This window comes from Triturus cristatus, chromosome 5_1 (genome assembly GCF_964204655.1).
Source record: "Triturus cristatus chromosome 5_1, aTriCri1.1, whole genome shotgun sequence".
NCBI classification, from domain to species: Eukaryota; Metazoa; Chordata; class Amphibia; order Caudata; family Salamandridae; genus Triturus; species Triturus cristatus.
This window is the reverse complement of record NC_140587.1, coordinates 830,270,564-830,295,228: the sequence shown is the minus strand read 5'-3', so window position 1 is coordinate 830,295,228 and position 24,665 is coordinate 830,270,564.

Genomic DNA, 24,665 nt, shown 5'->3' with positions numbered 1-24,665 from the left:
GAGCCTTGTTATTGTTTTGTATACAGACGGTGCGTTATTAGGAATGAAAGAAATGATATGTAGCACGTCCCACCCCAGTCTGAGGGCAGTTGCACATAGGCTGTCTGGCCACAAATAAAGTAGGTGTGTAGTGATGCTTTGAAGTAGGACTTTCCTTTGTCTTTGAATACTATTATAGTATCACACTCACTGTGCCCCAAATGTACTGAGCCTTCTTTTCTGACACACAAGTTCCCTTTTACTGTCAGAACAGTAATTGAAGGCGGACCTGACATGTGTTGGGGCTTTACGTTCAACACTATAAAATCGAGGGTCGCATTTCCTTGCAGATACTCTTCATTTTCTAGATCTGTACCTTTCATTTGGGGAAGTCCCTCTTCATCTGGGAAACATGCTTTGTTCATGACTTTATTCAAGTTACCCCATACCCACTCGCCCCTACACTCCTTGTCTTGACATTCTTTGGCATCACCGTTGATGGATGTCATTAAGGCAAACCATGCTCCGCAAGAACCATTATGGGAGAACGGAAAAGGAAAAAGAGGCAAGACTCCCTTTACCTTCTGATACGGGGGAAATCGGCCACAGACCCAGCAGTCTGTAGCATTGCTAACCTGATGTGAATGGTGCAGCATCTGAATAAAGGTATTGCTGCGTAAGGCAAGTCGATATGATAACTCATGGGATGGCAGATCACTAAATGTGTGCTTTATGGTATCATTAGTGGAGGAGTATAAGAGTGAGGCAATAGGAGGAAAAATAGCATGTAGTATTAAGCTGATACATATTATCGTGATGCACAGAAGAGATAGAAAAATCACAGTCACTATACATCTACCACGTAATATTTTACAGTATTTGCTTCTTATCTTGCTCTTTTTTTTTTTTTATGTTATTGTCCAAGATCTTATGCAAGCCAGAATACATGTTCAACCGCTTCACCACCTAGTGGACTTAATTGATCAAACGGGTTCTGACTTTTTAGATCTAAGTTTAACTCCTGCTGGGGAGTCTCGTCTAGAAAAGGGGGCTCAAAGTCCAAGCAGTCAGTGTTCTTTTTGGAAAGTACAGTTATTCCCAAAGTAACGTTTGCAATGATGTATCCATCCTTTCCGTCCCTCGACTTTAACGGCGGTCCTTGTTGTTACCAACACCAATTTCGGCGTCTTCCACCTCGGCTTAAGAGGGCTTGATCTATCAAAGTTCCGGATCAGCGATGGAGTGTCCCTTGACCTGGGTGTTGTCAGGGAAGGCGGCAGCAACCTGCGAACAACAAGAGAGTAGTGCAGACATCAAGGAAGCCAGGTAATCCGTCAGCACGTTACTATCAACATCAGTAATCTTTTTAGGCATTGGAGTGCCCCACATATTCGGTGGTCTACCAAAGACCACTTCATAGGGAGATAAGCCTGTTCTAGAATGAGCTACCATTCACATGTAAAAGAGGGCAACCGGTAGGGCTACCATCCAATCTACACCTTTGTCTGCGCAAATCTTTGCTAGTCTAATTTTCAATGTCTGATTATGTCTTTCTACAAGGCCTGCTGCTTCAGGATGTCGCACACAATGGAATTTCCAGGTATACCCTAACAGAAGGGACACCTGCTTCATTAGTACCAGGACATATTTGTAACCTCTACATCTGTTTATTTGGATATAATCCATTTGGAGCACTTCAAAAGGGTGGTCAGGTGGATGGAATCCACCTTGTTCCATCGGAATGCCTTTACCTGGATTGAATTGGCAACAGATCATACATGTTCTGACCTTTTGTTTCGCTGCTGCACGCAGGTGCTTGTTGAACCATATATTCTGTAAGCTATCTATCATTGCTTTCTCTCCTAAGTGTGCAGGACTATGTGCGGTATTTATAATCACTTGTACCATCGAATCAGGAAGAAACCATGTGGATTTGCCCTTATTCATCCAACCCTGATCAGTCAGTACCCCTCCTTGTTCCGACCATTTCTTTAATTCGTCCATAGTAGCATGTGTCTGTATGTCTTGTACATCCTTGGAAGGATCCCTAACTGTCATGGCGTTGGACACTGATTGAACCTGTAACTTTGTCATGTCTAGTGGGGTCTGAGCTGTCTGTTTAGCAGTTCGGTCTGCCAGATCATTGCCTTGGGAAATGGTATCTGTGGCTCTAGTATGTGCTTTACATTTTAGGATAGCTATGGCTGTTGGTAAATGCATTGCTTCCAGTAGGGCTTGAATAAGGGGGCCATGCTGTATCTTGGCCCCATGAGAGGTCAAGAAACCTCTTTCTCGCCACAGAATCGGTGTAAATGTTTACTCTCAGGTGCTTAGCTCTTATGCACGCTTGTGTCAGGGCGATGAGCTCTGCTGCTTGTGCTGACAATATGTCTATTCTTTTAGTCTCTATTATTACAGTATCAGTAGTCACTGCATATGCTGCCACTAATTCTCCCGCCCCTGTCCTCATGCATGAGCCGTCAACTTATAGTGTTAGGTCGGGGTCTGGGAGTGCAACGTCTGTCAAGTCTTGTCTTGGTGTAGTCACGGTATGTATTACTTCAACACAGTCGTGTGGTGAAACGCTTTCTGTACTGGAGGGCAAAAGGGTAGCGGGATTCAGTATGTTGCATCGTCTGATCTCTATGTGTGGTTGAAATAACGTTAGCTCATAGCCTGTCAGTCTAGCTACAGTCAGGTGTTGTGTTTGTGTCTGGTTCAAGAGAACCTCTACTGCGTGTGGTACTTGTACTGTCAGAGGGTGGCCCAGCACTATCGAGTCACTTTGTCTTATGGCTAAGGCCGTTGCTGCAACTGATTTTAGGCACGCAGGCAAAGCCTGTGCTACTGGGTCTAATGTACTAGAAAAATAAGCACAGGGCTCGTGTTTTCCTGCATGATCTTGTGTTAGGACAGATAGTGCTGTTCCATCCCGCTCTGTCACAAAAAGCATAAAAGATTTGTTGTAATCAGGGATTGCTAAAACTGGTGCTTGACATAAAGCTCTCTTTAATTCTTCAAATGCCACAGTGTGTTCTTGTGTCCAAGAGAGGACTTTAGTAGAAACTGCCTCCTGTGTCGTCAACTGTATTAGGGGCTTGGCTATGTAAGCATACTGGGGAATCCACTGCCTGCAATATGAAGTGAGGCCAATGAATGCACGTACCTCCTTTTGTCTCTTGGGCTGTGAAAAACCAGAAATCAATTGAATACGTTCCGGTGCCCACAACTAATTCCCCTGAAAGATCACAATAAAACATGAGAAAAAGGGGAAAGCACCATACCTATTTCCTCGGCTTAATTTCTAAGGGGGCTAATTTCTAAGGGGCTTAATTTCTTAAGGGGCTAGCGGGAAGCGAACCTCCTCAGGGGCCAGCAGAAAGCCAATATTCTCCTCCTTCGCCCCTTTTTGACAGGAGGAAATCTGAAACAGATTCCACTGCTGTCAAACACTACCAAACCCTGCGTGTAGCAACTGGGCGTAAGCAAAATTATAGGAGATGCACAGCGCAGTTTAAATTCAAGAGAAATCCCTCCAGCAAATGTACAAACTTCATTGTGTGAGCTCATAGGCTGGCCAAATGACATCTCATATGCAAATGTCCCTATTATGTGAACCTACACCAACCTGAAGTCAATATTAATGCGAGGAGGCCCTAATAGGAATGCTAAATTACCTAAATATTCGGAAAACCAAGTTTAAGAACAGTTGTTAATGTTGATAATTAATAATTTATCTGCTAAAGAAATCAGTCATTTTGCAATAATTTCCACCTATACAATAAACTGCATCCCTCGCCTTTCATATTCAAACGTCTCCCTTCAGAAACCCAAACCCAATAGCCTAATTTAAAAACAAGTCAACTTTTGGGGCCACCACTTACAAGAACGAGCTTACTAAAGCAAACTTTAAAAAGGAAATCCTGTCAGATATTTTCTCATTACCCTAAATACCGAGCCTCATTTGTCACTCTGGGGTGGCAGTCCTTATTTAAAACAGGCCTTTCAAGAGTTAAGATGCGAGTGCACAGATCATAATGGTTCCTTAATGTCCAATCTGGAAACATATGACCGAGGCTGCCTGTCTATAAGAGAAAGGCAGTCATGTGATACATATTTTAGTCTTGCATAACTTTTTTCTTCTTTTATTCATCTCCAATACCAATTAGACATACACTGATAACGTGTTGTCTGCTATTTTGACAGCATGATAAAGGTAATATCATGTCTGTGAAATTTAGTAATTGTGAACAAGTTCCAGCCAAGCGCAGCGCAAAGATTTACGTCGTCACGACCATCTCTGTAACGCCCAGGAGAACTTGTATTAATGCTAAACATACTGGTCAATACAACACAAAAACAAAACATATATAAAATACATATGCCAAGCCATCAGTATACCAAGCACAGAAAGCATAGACAATTGCACTAACATATATAAATGAGCAGTGATGCGCAATTACAGTACCTACAGCTCAGAGGCGAACATTCTAGCCTGCTTAATTTGTCAGGCTTATAATCAATAACTGATTTACCTGCCCTATACACCCCCATCTGACAGTGGGTCATCCCAATGATGACCGTGTCAAGTCTGACACACAGGATCAGCAACAATAATCAAAAATGAAGAACACACGAACCTGTCTTTTTTTTTTTAAAAAATGGGCTATGAATCTTCGTACACAATGTACCCTCATGTCCTAGTCGAAGATGCATCTCCCATCTTTCCTCACAGAACCGTAACCACTGGATCATTTATCCAATGCAACTGGTGGCAGCTTGTGGCCACAATTCAAAAATGTCTGAATTTGAAAATCGTTTTTATATAGGCATATAGCCCTTAAAATTCCAAGCAAGAGCAACATTTTACTTTCTGGCCAGAAGCAATATAACATTTGCTAAAAAATAAAACAAATCTCCTCCATAGACATTTCCTCGGGGCACTGGTTTTGCACAGAATAAAACAAGGGAATCCTTCTCGACTTACATTTCTCAGCTGCCCTGTCTTATCAGAGAAGCTAAAAATAGCCCCTCAGCGCGGCCTGAGCCTGGGCTGCCAGCCAACTTTTTTGTTTTTCCTACTCCTGGCCCCCAAGGCTCTCCGGCTGCAGGCATTACACAGATGCGATGTCAGAGAAGCTTTCTAAGCAGTGCCTTTGTTCTGCTCCTCTCACCGGCCCCCACCTACACTGGCTACAAGGTCAGAATCTGTCTCCGATTTCTGTATCACATTCTGCTCTACACAGCCCCCACCTTCTCCTCACTCTGAAGCTGTCAAAGACAAAAAGACTACTCAATTCCATAAAAACTGCAATAATTCGCCCAATTGAAAAATTATTTTTACATACAATTTGCACTCAGGGGGTCATAATCTTACCGACTTGACCCAGCACATTGGCTCACTGGACCACCAAGAACACAAACCTGTATTCTTGAACAATTTGCAAATTCGAAATACCCACAATTCTTTTTTCAAGCTAAACTTTTCACTAATTATTTTTTCGTTAACACTTTGTACATTAGGGGTGTCATCAAATCACAGGTGTTGCTCCTTCTCTAGCTACACCCCTCTCAATTTCCTATTGACAACGTAGTCAAATGTTGGACCATGTAAACACCAGCTATGCGCTGTTCGTTTGGTGGGAGGCTCAAGAACCTTTGGGCTACTATATCATTATTATATGTATCGTGGTACTTGCGGTGGCACTCTAACTGGTCTTTCTACTGGGGCCACTCTTGCTAGGTCCTCTGAAAGGACGGGATAAATACCAGCAACGTCAGTATTTCTTTCTCTGTCAGCCTGCGCTCATTTTACCTGCTCCACTTCCTCCTGTAACATCTTTTCCTTGGCTTTTCCAGACTCCAGTCTACTTCTCTCTGCTTCGTGAAACACTTACTCTGTCCTCCTATGTGACTCCTTGCGCCAAAACTCAATGGCATCCTTCCGAGCTGGTCTACATTTTCTCTTTCATAAGAGTGTTTCGTTGTCTGTCTACTTGTTCTGCTTTTACTCGGATACCTTCCTCAACTAATACGTTTTCTCGGGCTTTGTCTGAATCCTCCCTACTTTTATCCTCTTTTCTGAGCGCTTTCTCTATGCGTCTATGCTATTCTTTACGCCATAATTCAATGGCATTTTTCTGTGACTGTCTGGCTTTCTTTTTCCATAATGCTTCTTCTACTCTCATGATGCAATCTGCATCCCATGTCCCAACAGCGGGCCATCTCTGATTCTCTGCTAAATCCTTGGTGTAGTCCACCCACAAATCGAGATATAATACGGCATCTAGGCCATGTTTATGGTACATAAAGCACCCTGCAGTGTCCCTAGGTGGAATGGGAACGGCTTCCTCGAGTATTCCTTTTCTAGTTTTTATCTGTCTTAATTTTGAGAATAACGGCATCTTAAACCTTGCTACTTGATTCTTACTCGGACTTGAACACAATTAATACAATAAACACAGTAATGAAGATCGAACAATCACTCATACCACGACATTTAAAACACATTAAAACATTTTAAAATGAACAACGATAATTAGAATAAAACTAGCTAACTGCATAATACTAGATGTACTGCTAAACAGAACAGATACACTGCTAAAACAGTGCAGACCAGGTCTGTGTACCCAAACCCGTCTTGACCGGCACAAACCAATGTGCACGTCTAGATGCGTCCCCAGCAACGGTACTCACCGGGAAGCACGGAACGGAACAGAAGGCCTCGGAAACTCTGGACTGGACTAGACCAGACTGGACTCGACTCGTGACGTGGATACTTCGGAACTTCGGAATCTGGTGGGCCTCTGTATACCTCGGACACAGCTCTCTCGCAGGTGGGCTCTGGGTAGGACAATCTGCGTTCCTCACCGCCTCGTCTGGATGCCTGGTTGCAGTCCGTCCCCTTCGTTGGCCTGAGGGAGTTGGCGGGAAGACCCGCGACGTGCGCGCTTGAAGTCCGTCACGGCTATGGAAGGGGGCAAAACTGGACCCTCATCTCCGGCGTGTGGGGAAAGAGATTGAACTGTTCGGGCGCCATTATGTCGTGAATGAAATATTACGCTCTCAGAATTTCAGTATATAAATAAGATCATGCATAAAGCAAGAGGCTGAGTCTGTGGTATCAGGTTCATAAAGGGCTTTATTCCAATAACTCGAGTCAAAGGGAGAATATTACCATCACCACAAAGGATCTGGAAAGGGACTCAAAAGTATTCTCAATATTCTCAAAACATTATTCACAGAGGACAGTATATATACATCGGAAACGAAAAGAGCAAAAGAGAGTGAGATAAGAGCGTGTGGGCGTGTAAGAGGGTGTGAAGGTGGGCGTCCATGTGGGCGTCCACTTGATGATAATGGGTAATTTGTCATGTGTGGGTGGATACCTGGAGGGGGTTGCGTGATCTGCTGGAATTGTACTGGAACTTTGCCTTACTTGTGCTCAACTCGAGCATGACGTGTAACTGACGTGGAGAGGGTTGCTATGCAACCGGACAAGTCTGGAAGTGAGGCCTTCAGTGTCAGGACGACCAGCACATCTTGTTTTATCTGATATCTGATGTCTGGAGCAGGGACTGATTTGTGACATAGGTTGCTCATCACCAAAAGCCGATGTGGCATCTATTTCTTCATTTACTTCATTTACTGCAGAGGTCTTGCACGGGGGCTATGGGCTTTTCACTGACGTGAGCTTTGTAATCACACAAAAAGGGACAGAAAGGCTAGGCTTTCTCCTTTGCAGATGGGTCATGTTTAAATTCCTCCTTCTCCAGGCAGGAATGTATTTCTCGAGGAGCGGAGCAGATAACTTGAAGGCTGAATACAGTTTTGGCAGGCAACAGGCCGGGCCAGGCACCGTTAGCTGCGCAGGAAGTAAGACAAAGGTCATGGATACAGATGCAGGTCCAGGCTGGAGCATTCAGAGGCAGAAGGCAGGAAAAGGCTCGATGGCAGAATTCAGGGCCTAACTTGCCAGAGCTGAAAAACGTGAAAAGTACACCATATAAAGACGGTGGCAAGGCATACTTAGGAACGGAATATTCGACCCATTCAGGGCGGATCTGAAAGAGGACATGTTGACGTTGGACACAATTGTATTTGCGTCTTCATAGCTTGAAGTGGAGGGAACATACATGTACTTGTAGCATGTACATGGAGCCGTTGGGGTCTAAGATAGGGGACACAATTGATCATAAAAATTCATATTTCCTCACAATGGTCAACAATACCTAAGACAAATCTGTTAAAAAATAAAGAAATGTGTATGACGTTTCCTACATACTTAACACACATGCACCCATATGCATCAAGCCAAAATCCAGTCGGTAAAATACCGATTCCTTATTAGCTCCCGGTAGTAAGTAAAAAATACCCAATCCCAATGCATCAACCCAAAAGCAGAAATCGGTATTTAAGGAATCCTTAAATAGCGATTCTTTAAATAGGGATTCCTTAAATACCGATTCCTTAAATAGCGATTGCATTTAAGGAATCCCAAAGTGAGATTCCTTAAATGCAATGCATCAAAGTTAAAAAATTTGCGATTTCGCTAATAAGGGGAGCAAATTACCATGAAGATGAACTGCATGGTAATTTGCAAAAACTTTGAAAAATGCACTTTTGTGCATTTTTCAAAGTTTCATGTTGCGCACACACATGCCCTTAGAGCATGTGTGTGTGCAACATATGTGCACATATCATTTTCAGGGGTGCAACAGGGTGTCCTTTTGACACCCTGGCACCCTTGAAAGTGCTCCAGCTATTAGCGATTCGGTAATACCGAATCGCTAATACAGAATGGCTTTACATTCATTCCTATGGGCCTCCAAGCCCATAGGAATGAATGGGTAGGTATTCCTCATTACCGATTCGGTATTACCGATTCGGTAATAAGGAATGGTAAGGAATCGCTATTTGAATAGCGATTCCTACATGCATAGCCTTATGCTATTCCTTATTAGCGATTCCTTATTTTTCGCTAATAAGGAATCGCAAATGCTAATGTTGATGCATATGCCCCATAGTTAGTTATGTCTAAGTAACAATATACCAAATCATTGACTGTTGGTATTTTCCACTTTTTGGGTGACCAGGAATATGGTTTGCAGCAATGGATTATGACCCCTTTCCAATATACCCAGATGAAGGGCCAAAAAAACATGCATCTCTGCTATGGGGGAAACAAGAAATGTTGTTGAGCGAATATTTGTGGTCCTAAAGTCCCATTTCCACTGCCTAGACAAATTAGGCGGAAGCCTCCTGTACTCACCTCCTATGGTCTGCAAGATAATCTTAGTATGTGCAATATTGCATAACATCTGTTTCAAAACTAATGTGCCTTGGGACAATGAGACTGAAATCCCACATGAAACGGATGCAGATACAGAGCGCACAATGGCAGGTTGTGTGAGACAGGGCCAAATAGTGGCAATTTTTTTTTCGTATTTCAATGAAAATTATGTCACTCTATCATTCAATAAATTAATCTTTTCAACCCAGCAATTGCGTAGTGTTTGTGTGTATGTCAAGGTGCATATATGGTCACATACATTGTCTCAACTAGATGTAGGTCTCAACAAGTATGAATCTTGATTTTTGAGCTGTTGCTAAACATGCTTCACCACCGAGAGGAACCTTTATGCCCCCAGAGGAACCGAACGAAGAGTTACTCTCTGAATTTTCACCTGGACCACGGTGATCGCAAACGCGGCTCCTCGCAAGCTCCCCACCGCTGCTGTGGTGCCATATTACTACGAGATTCTGCCTGGCCAAACTCTTATCAATGTATGGTATATAAAAGTTCCAGGTCCCCCATCCGCCTCAATAGCCATCCGGTTCCCTGCCAGGTTCCCCCCTGCTCCCATTCTGGTCAATCACAGTGCCACTGTGCACAGAGGAGACAACACCCTCGGATGCTCCTTCAAATATCCTTTTCCAATCAGGATCTTCACACCGGTCCCATGCAGGGTATCTTTTATTACAGGCATATGTTCACAGGCATGTCATTCCCAATGTCCTGATGATGATCCTAGTATGTTCTTTATGGATCGAAATGCTGTCAGCTTGTTGCACACCTTATACACTCTCGTAATTTACTATTTTTGTGTAAAGGTGTCTCTTATGATTTGTTTGCTATATCAATAGCGTGTGTCTTACAAACAATTCGCTTTGCCTGAGCCTTTCTCGGTTTTGTATTGTACTTCTTCTTTGTTTAGGTTGGATTCAGGCTTGTGCCCCAAGTGAATTTTTATTTTGTGTAATTCATATATGAGTAACTTATTGAACGTTAAATAACTGTCCGGCTGGACAGCTTTAAAAAATATAGCACTGACCGGGTCTATATTCAACTATTGTTCTCATTGATTTTTGCTTAGGGACAACTGTCTTTTGAAGTTACTAAACATGGGAGTATATCTCAAACTAAGAACAAATCAATGCAGTGAGCCAATGTGGTGCAGTGCACTGCAGTAAAGGGAGAGGACAGGATTGCCTAATTTCTAGATGGATATGGGGAATTCCTGTCCTGCCTCTCTAAGCAGTAAAGTATATCACATCAAGCTGTCTTGCTGTGTACTGCTACACAAGAGTGTGTTAAATGTTGCCCTTAGTGAATGATGGATAACAATTCTCCCAAAAGGTCAGTCCATGAGGCAGTGTTTAAATTAATGTGTGCTGCAGATATGGACTAGCATGCATAGTGACATCACTTTGCAGGAACAAATATTGCAGCATATACTATCACAGATCATGGGAGACATCTGTCATGGCCAACAGCATAGCCTCAGGTCTAGATGTCAAAATGTCATTTGTTAAATTGGCATTCATGAATGTTTGGGGATGCACAAAAAGCACACACATAACTCCTTCCTAGGGCTGATTGATACATGGTTTATATTTGCCAACACTTGATACAATACACATTTACCATGCTTTACAGAGCAATGCAAGGAGGCTCAAAGGAATGTACCAAAACATATTAAACTGTTGAAGTAGCAATGCATAGCATTTATCTGAAAAGTAAGACAAGGAAAATATTTGCCAAGCATCACATCACTTCAGGAAGACAGAGATGTGTAATGTGTGAGGTATGTAAGTCATAATGCAAGCACAAATGTTGTGGACATAAACAAATATTTGAAATATTGTGCTATGGCGGTGTTAAGTTGGAATTTTCCTCTGGATGGTGAAAGTTGTGTCCCCTTGCCCTGAGTGCCCAACTGTATTGTTGTCTGGATCCCTATCACTATAGGGGAACATGGAATATGCATGTGTGTCATGACAGTAGCTGTGTAATGGATTGCGGATTTGTTGGAACAGGAGGGGGACCCAAAGAGTTTCCCTTATAGTTGGGGTATGCTACTGCTGTTACCAGGAGTAAAACAGTGCATGTGTGCTGCCGACAGCATACGGTGTAGTGATTAGTAGTAGTGAACATGACAATTCTAGACTGGGTCATGGGAGAGAGGCCAACAGGCTCAATCACCTCTTCTAAAGTTCTGCTGCTGCTAATTCAACTCACCCAAGCTCAACATCAGGTTGATCTGGATGTGTGTGCATGAGAAAATCATGTGCTGAATCCATGTGCCAATGCAAGGTATACACTACACAGAATGGGAAAAGTGTGGACAGTGTGCACGTGGTAAGTGTGTGTGTGCTAGTTGTGTGTGTTACAAGTGACACACTCTTGTACAGTACAAAACGACTGTAGTACTGAAGAGTGTACACAGACTGAGTGTGTGTGATGCATGTAGGTATGTTGGTGTTAGCATAATACATGTGAATTTCAGTACTGGACACTGAATGTGCTGTGGCAGTACACTGAGTACAGACGTTCCTGCACTGCTGTATAACATGGAGGACCTTGGGTTCCTTTTTGGGTAATGGCATGGCTGCCCGGGGAAAACATGAGGAGAAGAGAAATCTCATCTGCCCTAGTTTGATCATACAGCAAAGCTACAAGCTGGGTGGGACACACACGAGATGACAAAGCCATGATATCTCTGTGCCTTCCTATGTGCTTTAAAGTTCAGTAATAAATCACATGGAAGGGCCTATGCACATCTCAGGACGAGAGAGATTGGGCAGAAAAAGGAATCAAAAAGTTTGGGGCAGAGGGCCCAGGATCAACCTTTTAATGCACATCTGACTACAGGTGACATCCAGGTGTGTACCCTGGTAACTCATCTGAATCTTGTTATGCGATTAATCAGCTTTGGAGTCCTGCCTTGCTGTGCTGCTCTGCTGCCTGCTGTTTCCCTGCCTGGGTGAGAAGTACTGCACAGGCACCCTTGAACCCGGAGTTACTCCAAAGGCTAGCTGGCTGGCCTCCTGGGGACATAAAAGACTTCTAAGCACCCTGCTTCTGCATGTGTCATCTATCAATCTACCCTGCCAAGTGGTGCTATCCCAGTCCTGAACTCTTGGAAATGGGCCTAAGGTGTTTGCTCCAGTAGAAGCCACGCATCTTGTGTCGAACCAGCTCATCACCTCTATTGCTTGGATCAAAACCGACTTCCCACTGCCTTTGCATGGCCCTTAGCATTGCTGCATAAGTGCAACTGTGCAGTGCATCACGCAATGTGCATTTGTGTAGAAATTAATCAGAAAAACCGATACAAATGTTGAGAACTCGCCTTTCACACCCAGGAAATGATTCAATGGGTGTGGCTTCATACCAGGAAGTAAGACGTTTAAATGTTACTTTCACGTTCTGTTAGTGTCCATTGGTTGGTGCTGGTGGTTTGAGGATTGTTTTGAAAGTTTTGAGGAGTTTTGGTTGCTTTTGGTGAAGTCTGTGTCTGCTCTATTCCTGTGAACCATGTTTTGTGTTTTCACGTGACTGGATTAGGCCTGAGGAGAAACACTGCCATTTTACATGGACACGTTTCTTAAGTTGCCTTTTTTCTTACACATTGGCTTTTGACACACATTTGCTTGCACAGCTGTGCAGGATAGGATTCTTAGAAGCCAAATTTGCTTACATTTCAACTTTGTAGGAACAGTATCACAACACCTTGAACATTTAGTACAAGGGCTAAAGTTCACTGCTCAAATGCTGTTGTTTGTTGATCATCCAGTAGGTTAAATGGCTATCATAAGAGGATAAACAATGACAGCCTGACTGAGGTCTTAGCATGATAGCATGGATCTGTTTTAATATATAAACATGAGCATTTCCATGTTCAAATCAGAGGAGCACTCTGCTGTCACTGTGAGGTCTATGCTTGTCAGAAGTCCAGCTCAGTTGTTCCTGTTTCCCTCTGCGAGGAGGAATGTCTAACTTGTGACCAAGACAGGCCCCTGAAGACCCTTACCCTCAGGTAAAGGGGAGTTAGATTATCCAGTAAGGGATTTTGGCAGATCACCTACCTTAGGCAAATGTAAGGGAGTGCATAGTAGGAATACACTATACACAGTACTTACATGACAGCATGTATACACTGCTTTAGCACAATGGTGGGGTTATTTATCCTTTTCACTGTTCTCGTGATGGTAATAACCCTCATCTGTATGTGTCTATTATTCATTGCAGCAGATATATTTTATACAAGAACCACAGTGCTTCAGTGAATATTGAAATACTTTGTTGTGTACTTCTTGTATATCTCTTTGGGTATGCATGAGTGACTGAGCGAAAAGGTTCTAGATCTGTTACCATGATTCCTTGGGCAGTCAGGGTTGTTATGTTCTGACGTTTCACAATCCATTTGTTACCTCTTCAGGATTAGGGGTATTTATGACTGCATCGTGAGCTAGCAGGACTGTAGCCCAACATATCCTGAGGTTGTGCATAGAATCAGATCTGGCACCATCCCAAAGTTTATGTTGCCCGACAAAAGCACAGTTTCTACCAAGAAAGAAGAAGCAGTACAACATGGTGCCGCCAATGTTAGTAGCTTGGATTCTTATCTAATGGATCGCCTGAGTATTTCTCTTTGTATACTCAAAGACCCCTATTCAGCTCTTAACCAGAAAATCTGTGGTGGTAGGGAATATCCCCCTCAGCTGAGTAGGTAACCACTATTTATTGGCAGTAGGTTGTACAAGCTTGAACTTTTCAATATATTCTCACGATGTGATCCCCTCTCCGAATTCCACATTTTCTTATGGCTGACAATACAGCACTCAACATAGCTGAGAACTGCACACATGCGGTTACTCAGAAGCTGCTGCAAGATGGTCTAGCACTTACGGGTGGGGATGTTACCTTCTTGGTTGGGGCTCACGAAGCATTTAGGACAGAGGGATTCTATTCATGGGTTACATTCCCAGCAGACAACACAACTAGGCTGTTTCACAATTACATTGCAGTTCCAAACAACTACACACCATATGAAGAATACTGAAATGTCAAAATCATACCAAGAACATAGAAATTGGTTTGAAGGTGCCCTACCACACACAATATTGAAGTTAGACTAAGTCCCCTTACCAATGAGGGACCAACATGACCAGTCTTAGCCAGTTACACACCACATCCTAATATAGTCTAGTAGTCTAGTCTAGTAGTCTAGTAAAGCTTTATTTCGATATAGAAACATATCATAAAAGCAAAACATGACAGCATAAAAACAATGGTCGAAACAAAGCAATTTACAATTTATATTACCATTAAAAACATTTCATATTTACACGAGATAATCTTAAAATTTATGAAAAATGAAAAAGGGACACTTTACTGTATCGTCAGTTGTTTAGCAGATCTTATGCGCCAAGCCCAGCCTAGGAATTTAGCCAAACAAATGGCAAAAAAGGGTCTTGTATCTGAGAGCAGTATTCTTATAGCTTCCAGATGTGAGCGAGTTCCCAGGCTCCTACAAAGAGGCTTCAACCACCTCCGTCTAGGGGCCATATAGACTCGACACTCAAATAGAAAGTGTGCGACAGATTCGATTTTTAGCTCGCAGAATGGGCAATAGGGTACAGTTTGCAGTGGTGGTTTCCAGGTAGAGGTAAACTGACATAAAGGTAAGACCCCAACCCTGAATTTAAAATATAATGCCCTATCATGTGAACTGTGAATCAAGTCCAAATATGGTTCTCTGGAGGGGATATCTTTAACCATCAAGAAGTTGGCAACAGATCTTGGGTGATTTGATTTACCAAGTCTCTCGTTATCCACCCAAGACCAGTAAGCCTTCTTCAGTTCTTGTTTAGGAGGTGCTGTTTTATTTTCCCACGCAGCTCCCAGACCGAGCTTGTATAATGCCCTCTTGACCTCTCTGAGCCAGGCGATCTTATGCCAGCCAGGTAAGGACAGTACATCTTTTAGGGCGTCTGCATAGCTGTGGAGTTCGGGGACGTTCCAAATTCTAGACCATAGTAGTAAGGGGCGTAATTTAGCTTGCTCGCAGATTGGACGAGTACCTGCGTCCAGCAAGAGGGGGATTGTGGGGGTGCTCTGGGGTAGCCTCATCAAATCTTTGTGAAATTTATTTTCTAGGTGGGCCAAAGTATCCACTCTCTGGGTACCCCAAAGTTCTGCGCCATACAGTGCTGCACTCACAACCCTACCCCTATAAATATCAAGAAGTGCCCCAATAGGTTTTGTGGAGGAAGCACGCTGCTCTTTAAGTAAAGCACCAACAACCCTCTTATGGGTTAGAAACACTTTTTGGTGATGGGCCTTCCAGCTCATACTATCACAAAGACGTATGCCTAGATAGTCAAATTCTTTGACCCGTTCTAATGTGACAGAGTCTAGAGTGGGGGGTTTAACAGATTTCTTAGGGGGGTTGAGGACAAGAAATTTGGTCTTGCCAATATTTATGGCCAGTCCCTTGGTGTCACAGAAGGCCTTGAAGCTGGAAAGTAGTGACTGTATGCCTGCAGGTGATTTCGAAATCAGGAGGGTGTCGTCCGCAAACAGGAGCGTCGGGATTTTCCTTCCAGCCAGGGATGGTGCATCTGCAGGATGTTGAAGAAGGTGCTCCACCACTCCATTGACGTAAAGCGAAAACAGAGTTGGGGCAAGCACACAGCCCTGGCGGACGCCCCTGTCTACTGGAATACACGGGGTTTTTTCTCCCTGGGCACCCCATCTGATTTGGGCAAAGTTGTTTTCATGGAATTTTATCAGCAAGGCCAACAAATAGGGAGGTAGACCTAACTCGTCAAGGACCTTCCACAATAATGCTCTTGGAACCAGGTCGAAGGCTGTTTTTAAGTCTATGAAGACTAAGTATAAGCTGCCCCCTCCTAGCACCACTACCTTCCAATAGAGCATTAAAAGGCGGAATGTCTGCTCGACGGTGCCTGTCCCTGATCTAAAACCCGCTTGGAAATCAGACAATATCTGATTTTCATCCACCCACTCCAGAATCCTGCCCAATACCACTTTCCCCGCTACCTTTTGCGTCGAATCCAGCAAACTGATGGGGCGGTAATTGGCTGGGTCTTCCCTGCTACCCTTCTTGAAAATGGGGACTACTTCAGCGCCCCTCCAAGAGTCAGGGAAAGACCCCCCCAACGTAACCTCATTAAGAAGAGCAGCAATTAATCTGCTCCAAAATGGGGGATTATTTTTTATCAAGTCGCCCGGGATCCCATCAGGTCCTGCCGCTTTGTTAGAAACAATACACCTGATTGCCTTCTCTACTTCCAAGGTGGTAAATAGGACTTCATTTGGTGGGAGATCTGTGGAACTGAGCCTTGGGAGCGGGTCTGGTTGCGGAGGCCCTGTCTGAGCCGAATACAATTTCGAAAAGTGGGCAAACCAGGCAACACCAGGGATATTACAAGTCAGTTGTTGATCAATGGGCTTGTCTCTTGATCTTAGCAAGTCCCAGAACCCCTTAGCATCTTTCCTTGTGCTCGCCTCCGTTAGGTCACGCCAAAAGTTGAAATCATATGTCCGCTTGGCCTCAGTCACAGTTTTCCTATAAAGTTTCCTTGCAGACCTGATGGTAGCTTGGTCTTTTCCTTTTACTGCAGCAACAAGATCACCCTTAGCAAGTCGACACTTGGCTGTGAACCACTTTTCACTTGTTCTCAGGGCCCCCTTTGAAGCAGTTCTGGAGCTGGGTTTGGGAATAATGAACAGCCCACTTAGTGCCGTTACAGTCTCCGTAAATAACGATAAAAACATCTTGCTATCGCTATTCGTGCTACCAAGCCTAGATTCAGCCTCTAGTAAGATGGTTTCAGCTTGTGACATCCTAGCCTCATCCGCTGAGACTCTTGCCCATTTAAGACGTCTGCCACAGTTTGAGGGAAGAATCTCATGTGAAGCTTTCCATAACTGATTAGTGGTTTCTTAAGACCCAGTTTGCCAGGGGACAGAAATGGTTAAAGCGAGAGGATTGTGGTCGCTGTCACAGGTCTCTATAACCTCCATGTCTTGATGATATGGCCAGAGGTTATAGTTGAGCATAACAAAGTCAATTCTGGATGAGTGGCCCGTCCTATTGTATGTATGGGCACCCATGGGATCTGATTTAGAACGCCCATTCGTTGCTCTCAAGTTATGCTCCATGCAAAGAGCATTTATATCGATCGCCTTTTGTGTCCATTTAGGGATCGGTTCGAGGTTCAAAATAGGGATGCCCCTCCTGTTATCCTCCTCGTTGGTATCCAGAATATCTTCTTTGGCTAAAGGCTCAAAACAGCAATTAAAATCGCCTGCCAGCAGGACGAGAGAGTCGGCGTCACAGGCAGACAGGTAGTTACTTAAGCCTAAAGAGTTTAGAGATCCTCCGTTCCTATTGCCCCTTAAGTAGAGATTAAATAGTTCTAGTTTCCTTCCCCCTTTGTAGTGCACTGTTAGCCATTGAAGGTCAGGTGTTTCGGTGGTCCTTTGAGAAACACTGAGGTCTAGTGCTATGTTGATCCAGATGAGAAGACCACCGGATGGGCGTCCTTTAGAACCTTGGTGACATACAGCCGGAACATAGAAGGTCGAAAACCCCACTCTATGTCTAGGTTCCTGGCACCATGTTTCCTGTAGCAAGCAAATGTCATAGGGTGCCAGGAAGGTGTTCCATTCCGGGTTATCAAAGTTACGTGCAAGGCCAGCCACATTCCAGCTTAAGACCCTCAGTGAAGAATCGCCTGGGGAGGCAACTCTATCAGGCAGGTCGATCTCCATTGGATTAGATTGTACTGGAGGAGGGGGGATCGAACAGGGGCTGTCTGGCCTCGTTTCCACTCTTTTGCAATCTAAAATGGCCATTTTGATCGGTTCCATGGCCCGGGGCAAGAGAGTCAGAAGCCCGGCTTGGCTAGTTGGAGGGCCGTTGGTTGGATTTCCAATTATGTCTATAACATGTGGAGACAATGCTTTTTCTAGTTGTGGGCATGCTGGGAACATAGAAAGTCAATCGACCTCCTCCAGGCCTCCAAATCTATTGTAGGTTGAAAGGCCATTCCAGTGTAAAAGAGTATTCTTTTGCCTCATGGGATGGGTGTTCCATGGGTGGTGCTGCACCAAGGACCAGTTATCCGCTTGGGTATGCAATTGGCGTGGGGGGTAAAAATAGGATAGCGGCCTTGGTATGACTAAAGAATCTTCACTAGTTGGCCAGGAACAGATATGGTGCGCCGTATGTGGGTCTTCAAAAGTTACAACTACACAGTCCCCTTGCTTAGATTTCTTGGTTGGGCCCACCCAGGGTATTCTACGGACCATCATTACTCGGCTTCTTTTGCCATTGGGAATCGGTCTGTTGACGTTAAGCCAGTGCATAGTTTTATTTTTCAATGACCAGTGGTTTTCGTGTTGGTCAGTGCCAATCACAGGGACGCCTGTCAACACGACCACATAGTCATTGGCCTCTGGTGGAAGGTCTATATAGCCTCCTCTAAAATTTTCTTTTGGACGAGGACCCTGGGTTTCGGCAGGCTGGGGTCTGGCGGATGCTACCAGGTTTGGATTTACTTTTCCAGGCTTAGAGTTCCGTGTGGGAATCTGCGGTTTGGTAGCCTGAGGTTTAGCGGTTATGGAAACTTGATCCACAGCCACAGTCCTCGGCTTAGGAACAGGCCTTACAGCAACAGGTACTGGTGGGGGGTGCTGCTCAGCTTGCAAAACAGGGGCTGGCGAAAGTGGGTCAGACAAGGACACGCCCTGGTTTTCGAGACTTCTCAGGCCAAGAGTGGCCAGAGCAATAATGCTCTTCTCCATCTCGAGTAGATTGTTTTCTATCCTAGACAATCTTAAGTCGAGTGGTGAGAGAAGTTTTTTTAATGTTTCCCAGACTTGATCTATAAATTCCTTATCATTCCTTCCCTGGTCTTGTACCTGCGCCCCCTCGTCTACTGGGGTGGTGTTGGCTGGACCCTCTCCCATACTTTGGCATACTGACTGTGTGCTCGAGGAACCCTCAGGTAAAGCATTACGTGCCTGAGTGTTGGTCATTGTGAGCTGGTGGGAGACTGCGACCTTTGCCTTTTTACGAGAGTAGGCTGAGCGTGATTGGCGTTTTCTTTTGGGTTGTGCACCACTAACACGGGAAGTAGTTGGGAATACTTGGGAAAGGGGATTAAGGGTGGGGGTCTGGGCGTGAGAAGGTGCAGCGAAACTTAGCTCTTCTGTAATGCGTGATTGTTCTAAGGGCGGAGTGAGGGTGGAAGTAATCGGGGGCTGGTGTAAATCAACCTGGGTGGTAATACTATTTGGGCGGGCAGGGCGTGCTGGAGTGACAGCAGAGGCTATATGTCCTAGGGATGATTTTTTCGAGAGGGCAATTACCTCGGACAGCCTACGTGCAGCTACCAATTCTAGGGATACCCGGGTTTGAAGTTTAGATATTTCTTCATCGATGGCTATATTTGTGCGGGTGATGAAGTCGTCCATAGGGCCACAGATTTGTGAACCACCTTTGGAGGCTTTGCTACGTGTCATCCTAGTACTCATGGTGCTTACGATGAGATCAGGGTCGTCACTCGACTTACTAACTAGGGAGCTTCAGTTTAAGCTAACCTGTATCGGCACGATGATACAATAACAAGCAGGTTAGGAGCAATAAGGGGGGTGGGCCAGGGCCGTCCTCTGCCGTCCTCTGCCGTCCTCGAACGGCCTCAAACGGCCCGCTCTTAGCCCGGTCTTCGCCCCGGCCGTTGCCCCGCGCGCGTCCCGCGTGTGCGTTGTCCACACAAGCTATGAAGGAAAAACAAGAGGAAGGGGCGGGAAGAGGACCAGCTGCGGCCGATCCACGCCGCTAGGAATGCTGGTCCTCGCAGTCCCGCCTCTACCCCTGTTGACCAGATGACAGCTTGCAAGGGGCGCGTTGATGCTCAAAGCACGTGAAGGGAGGCAGAAAGGATGTTCCCCAGAGAGAGTCTAAGCGAGGCGTGGCGAAGTGGCCAGACAGCAACAACACAGGAACAGCGCTTCTTTGCAGGAAGGGTCCCCATATAGGAAACATGGCAGCACCACAGGTATGCAGATCATACAACAGTTGAGTAAACTTGTGTAGGTGATTGATACAGATATTTATGAGAACATTAACACCAAATCCTGTGAGGGCTGCTCCAGCTGAACAACCACAGTTGGCTACACTGGGCATTAGCCCATAAACCAATGCAGTCATGGGTTAAATTTGAATCAGACGGGAGAAAATCCATTCCGGCATGCAAAAAAACAAGTCAGCTTGAGGCAGTATTTCCCCATACAAGACCCTAGGAGAAACACAGGATTTAAAAAATGTGCTTGCCAATTTGAATGGTTCCCGCTGTGGAAGACTGCACCGCTTGAGGTACAGTCTTTGCTGCAGTATATACCAGAATGCATGGTATGCCCTCATTAGCTGTTTTGCCAGAACTGCTTAAAATGATCCAGAATAAGTACAGGACAGCCTCTGCCCTGGATTTGGGGATGAAACTGGTGGTCAATTTTGCCACGGTGTCAGCCATTATGTTGAGTAACATCAAAGGGGAAGCAGAGGTGTTGGGCATATGCCAGCGACTCACAAATTTGGCTTCAGGACAACAGGAGCACAAATTGCCTACGAAACCTATGCAACGTTAGGTAGACATAATTTGGGAGCCAGACCCTGCAAACCACAAATAAATAGTTATTCTGAAAAGGGTACTCACAGCAAGCACCTGAATCTTCTACAAAGAAGAAACAGGACAATAAGAAAATAAAAAAAAGGCTAAGTTGCAGAGTTGATCTCCTCAACAGGAAGCCTCTGAGAAGTGCTATAACCTGCGTAACCATGATAATATTAGACCGCCTGACAAGTATCAGGATACTGATACATATTCCTCACGCTCCTTTCAGTAGTCATCTGAAAAACGCTCTGAGAGAGGTAGATGGTCAGAGCGCAGATCGGAGGAGTATGTGAAACCAAAGAAGGACTCACTACGGTCATTCAACTACATCATTAAACAGGAAGATAAACCCAAATCATCCAAACCACAATTCAAAAAGAAGAAGATAGCAGGGCTTTAAGTCAAGCATGTCACGGATATTGAGGACACTGCTTCTGAGCGGGAAGTGGGCTCTGGCCACACTAGACAGTGCGGCAGAAGTCATGATAGTTTGCCAGAACACGATGGATTGCCTGGCGGCAGTAGTGCTGAGTGACTATATCCTGGTAAAAACATTGGTTACATGGATGAGTGTTCGCATCGGTTTTATGAGATGCAACTCCAGTTGGCAGGGGTTATACAATAACCCATTAAAGTTCGCTTTTGGGAGAACTTGTCATTCAGCTGTGATATTCTCTTTGCTAAAAAGGACTGGCTACCAGAGTTCATTTTGGATGGCTCAAATGAAAAATCAGTGATTTACCTGCCTTCTCTGACCTTGTCCCAGATTCAGTAAAATATTCATACACCGAGGAGTGGGCGCTAGTGCAATCTCCTGCGTTATACCGCAACCATGTGGTGTGGAATGACAGTTCCCCTTATCATGAAATACGACAACCTCAAAAACAATCATCGATAAAAAATTAGGCTAAAAATTATTTAGGCAAATTCTCCAACATCTTCAATACCAGGGTGTAATAGAAAGTCGCAGCTCTTCAATAAATAATCCCTTGTTTCCAGTATTGAAACCAGACCATTAATATTGTCTAGCATTATATTATAGACATCTAAACACAGCTACTCGGATACTTGCAATACAAAACGCGCATAGCACAGCACTAGGGAACAACATAGTGTGTAAAAAACACAAAACCACTCTAGATATAGCGAAAGGATTTTTCTGCAAAAATATAGCGCTTGAAAACTGGTATTTGAAAGCATTTAGCACACTGGGTTCTTAGAGACAGTTCTGTCGATTGCCCCGGGGTATAAGAATAGCCCCGGGCTGTTTTCAGCTAGAGTAACAACACTTCTACAACATTTTGATGACCAGGCATTGTCCTATGTTGATGACAAATGTGACGGATGATGACATTTCAGTACATTTTACAAGAGTAGATTGCATAATTCAGGGATTTTCTCACATGTTTGCCCACCTCCATGGCTTGTTTCTGGGATACACGCAGTCAAGTAAAGGTAAAAGCCTTTCAACACATTTCTTTGAGAAGTGTGCACTCTAACAACCTCCTGTAGTTTAATTATGCTGAAGAGGTCACAATCCATATTGGGATTACTAATTATTGCAGAAGCTATATTCCAGATTACGCAGAAAGGGTTAAATCAATCTAGGACCCGATCCATCCAGAATTCACAAGCACACACTGGACCACTGAACATACACACATACTACGTTCAGTACAAGCTGAAAATCTAGTTTTAAAACACTTGCACACATGTGTAAACGCAACAAAACTGGTGAACCGCATATTTCATACCGCAGTTTAGGTTTAATCCTGGCAGCACATGAAGGTCCGGCACCTGGACCCGGAAGGTGTGGTGGCTATATTTTCACTATTGCAGCAACGCTATTGGTGGCCAGGCCGCTACAAAGAGATGAAGGACTTTGTCCTTAAATGCCACATGGCCCAGCAGATGAAGGGTTCCTCTGTAGCATGCCCACCACAGACATCTCTACTCATTTCAAACAAGACTCTTGCTTGTGTTTATTAAGATCACTGTGGTCCCTTAGCATTAGATGGGGCTTACAAGTACATCTTGGTGGCAGTGGATTCCTGCTCTCGATTCCTATGGGTCTGATCATAGCTGGCGGCTTAAGCTGGAACTGTTCTAAAAGATCTCCAAGTCTTTAAGAGGACATACGCAGTTGGCACATTCTGTTCTGACCACTGTCCGGTGTTTACCTCGAGGGCTTACAAAGATGCCATGGGAAGTTTGGGTGAGACCCTGCTGTATCTCTGACCATACCATCTCGAGGTAAATTCAATAGTGGAAAGGCAGATCCAAGACCTAAAGCAGTCTTTAACAGCAAGGTTATTAGGCTCAGTATGCAGTTGGGTCCATCACCTATAAGAAGCCCTAAGGGCTTTGAACAATCTGCCTAGAAAATCCCTTGGTGGTTGGATTCCCTATGAGATCCTGTTTGGGGTTAAGATGTGGGTGCCAGGCCTCGACAGTCCCAGCACAGTGGCAGTAAAAATGCCATTTGAAATAAAGAACATTTGGCTATTTTACAGGAACTGAACAGCTTCTGGGATGCACAAAGCAATATTCAAGTAAAACACACCACCACTGGAGAAGTGAATGTAGCACCAGCGACTCCTGGTTGGATTCCTAGCATCAGGGATCTGGTCAGAGAGAAAATCATAGACAAGAAAGAATTTGGGCCAGAACTGTACTTCTCCCACCCCTTGTTGGTGCAATAACAAGAGAATTGTCTCAGTTGATCTGATCAAACCACATTATGTGGCTGATTCTCCATAGTAGGCTGCGTGTGGTCCTGGGTAGTTACCTGTCTCCTCTCACTACTGTACAGGAAATCCCCATGGAAGATGTGCTCAGTGAGGATTCTTCCACTCCAGGGCTGGGGACAGTAAATATCAATGAAGTATCCCTTCTACCTGTTACTACAACAACTACTATACAATCGACTTTTACAGAAACACTGAATTCAATTCAGGATCCTGACACGAATGCTGTTTACATCAATGTACAACAGATCGAGGTATGTCCAAGCTCTACTCTACACAACTGGCAAAAATAAATTAGACTGCCTCTGGCTCCTTCAACGCCTTTGATGACTTCTCTGTGAGTTCATCAGATCCACCTGCACCTCTACCTGTACCTCTCCCACTGAGACTATGCGCTTTCTATCTTTGGCTGAAGAAAACATACTTTGTTCCATGGCTATACCTTTGGATTACAATTTCATTACTTTTCCTGATCCTTTAGATTGGTTTAGTGAAATTCTTTTTCTTGCTTCTGAATGGACACTACCTGCCAGAACGCTCTACTGTACAATTGGTGAACCTGGTTCAGACACCATATTCTTCATCACACAAAGTGCAAAGAGTCCTTTTTCTTGTGAACATTTCAGCTGTTCCAGTATCTGATGGAATTATTTGGGATAAGGTATTGTATGGTGTATTTAGTCCCACAGAACTCTTACAAATACCATATGTATTTTGTATTTCTCAAAATGACATTATCACCCATAGTACTGTCTCTGATGATTGGGAAACAGACACATTGCATGAAATGCTGGAAGACCTTGAGCATTCTACTGTTTTTTCTTTTGATGAAGTATATGAGGGCACAGCTAATCATGATGAAATGTTCTGTTTTCAGCATTTTGGTCACAACTTCTTGCATAAAGCAAGTGCTTCATGTGCAGTTTTAATTATACATGATGGGAA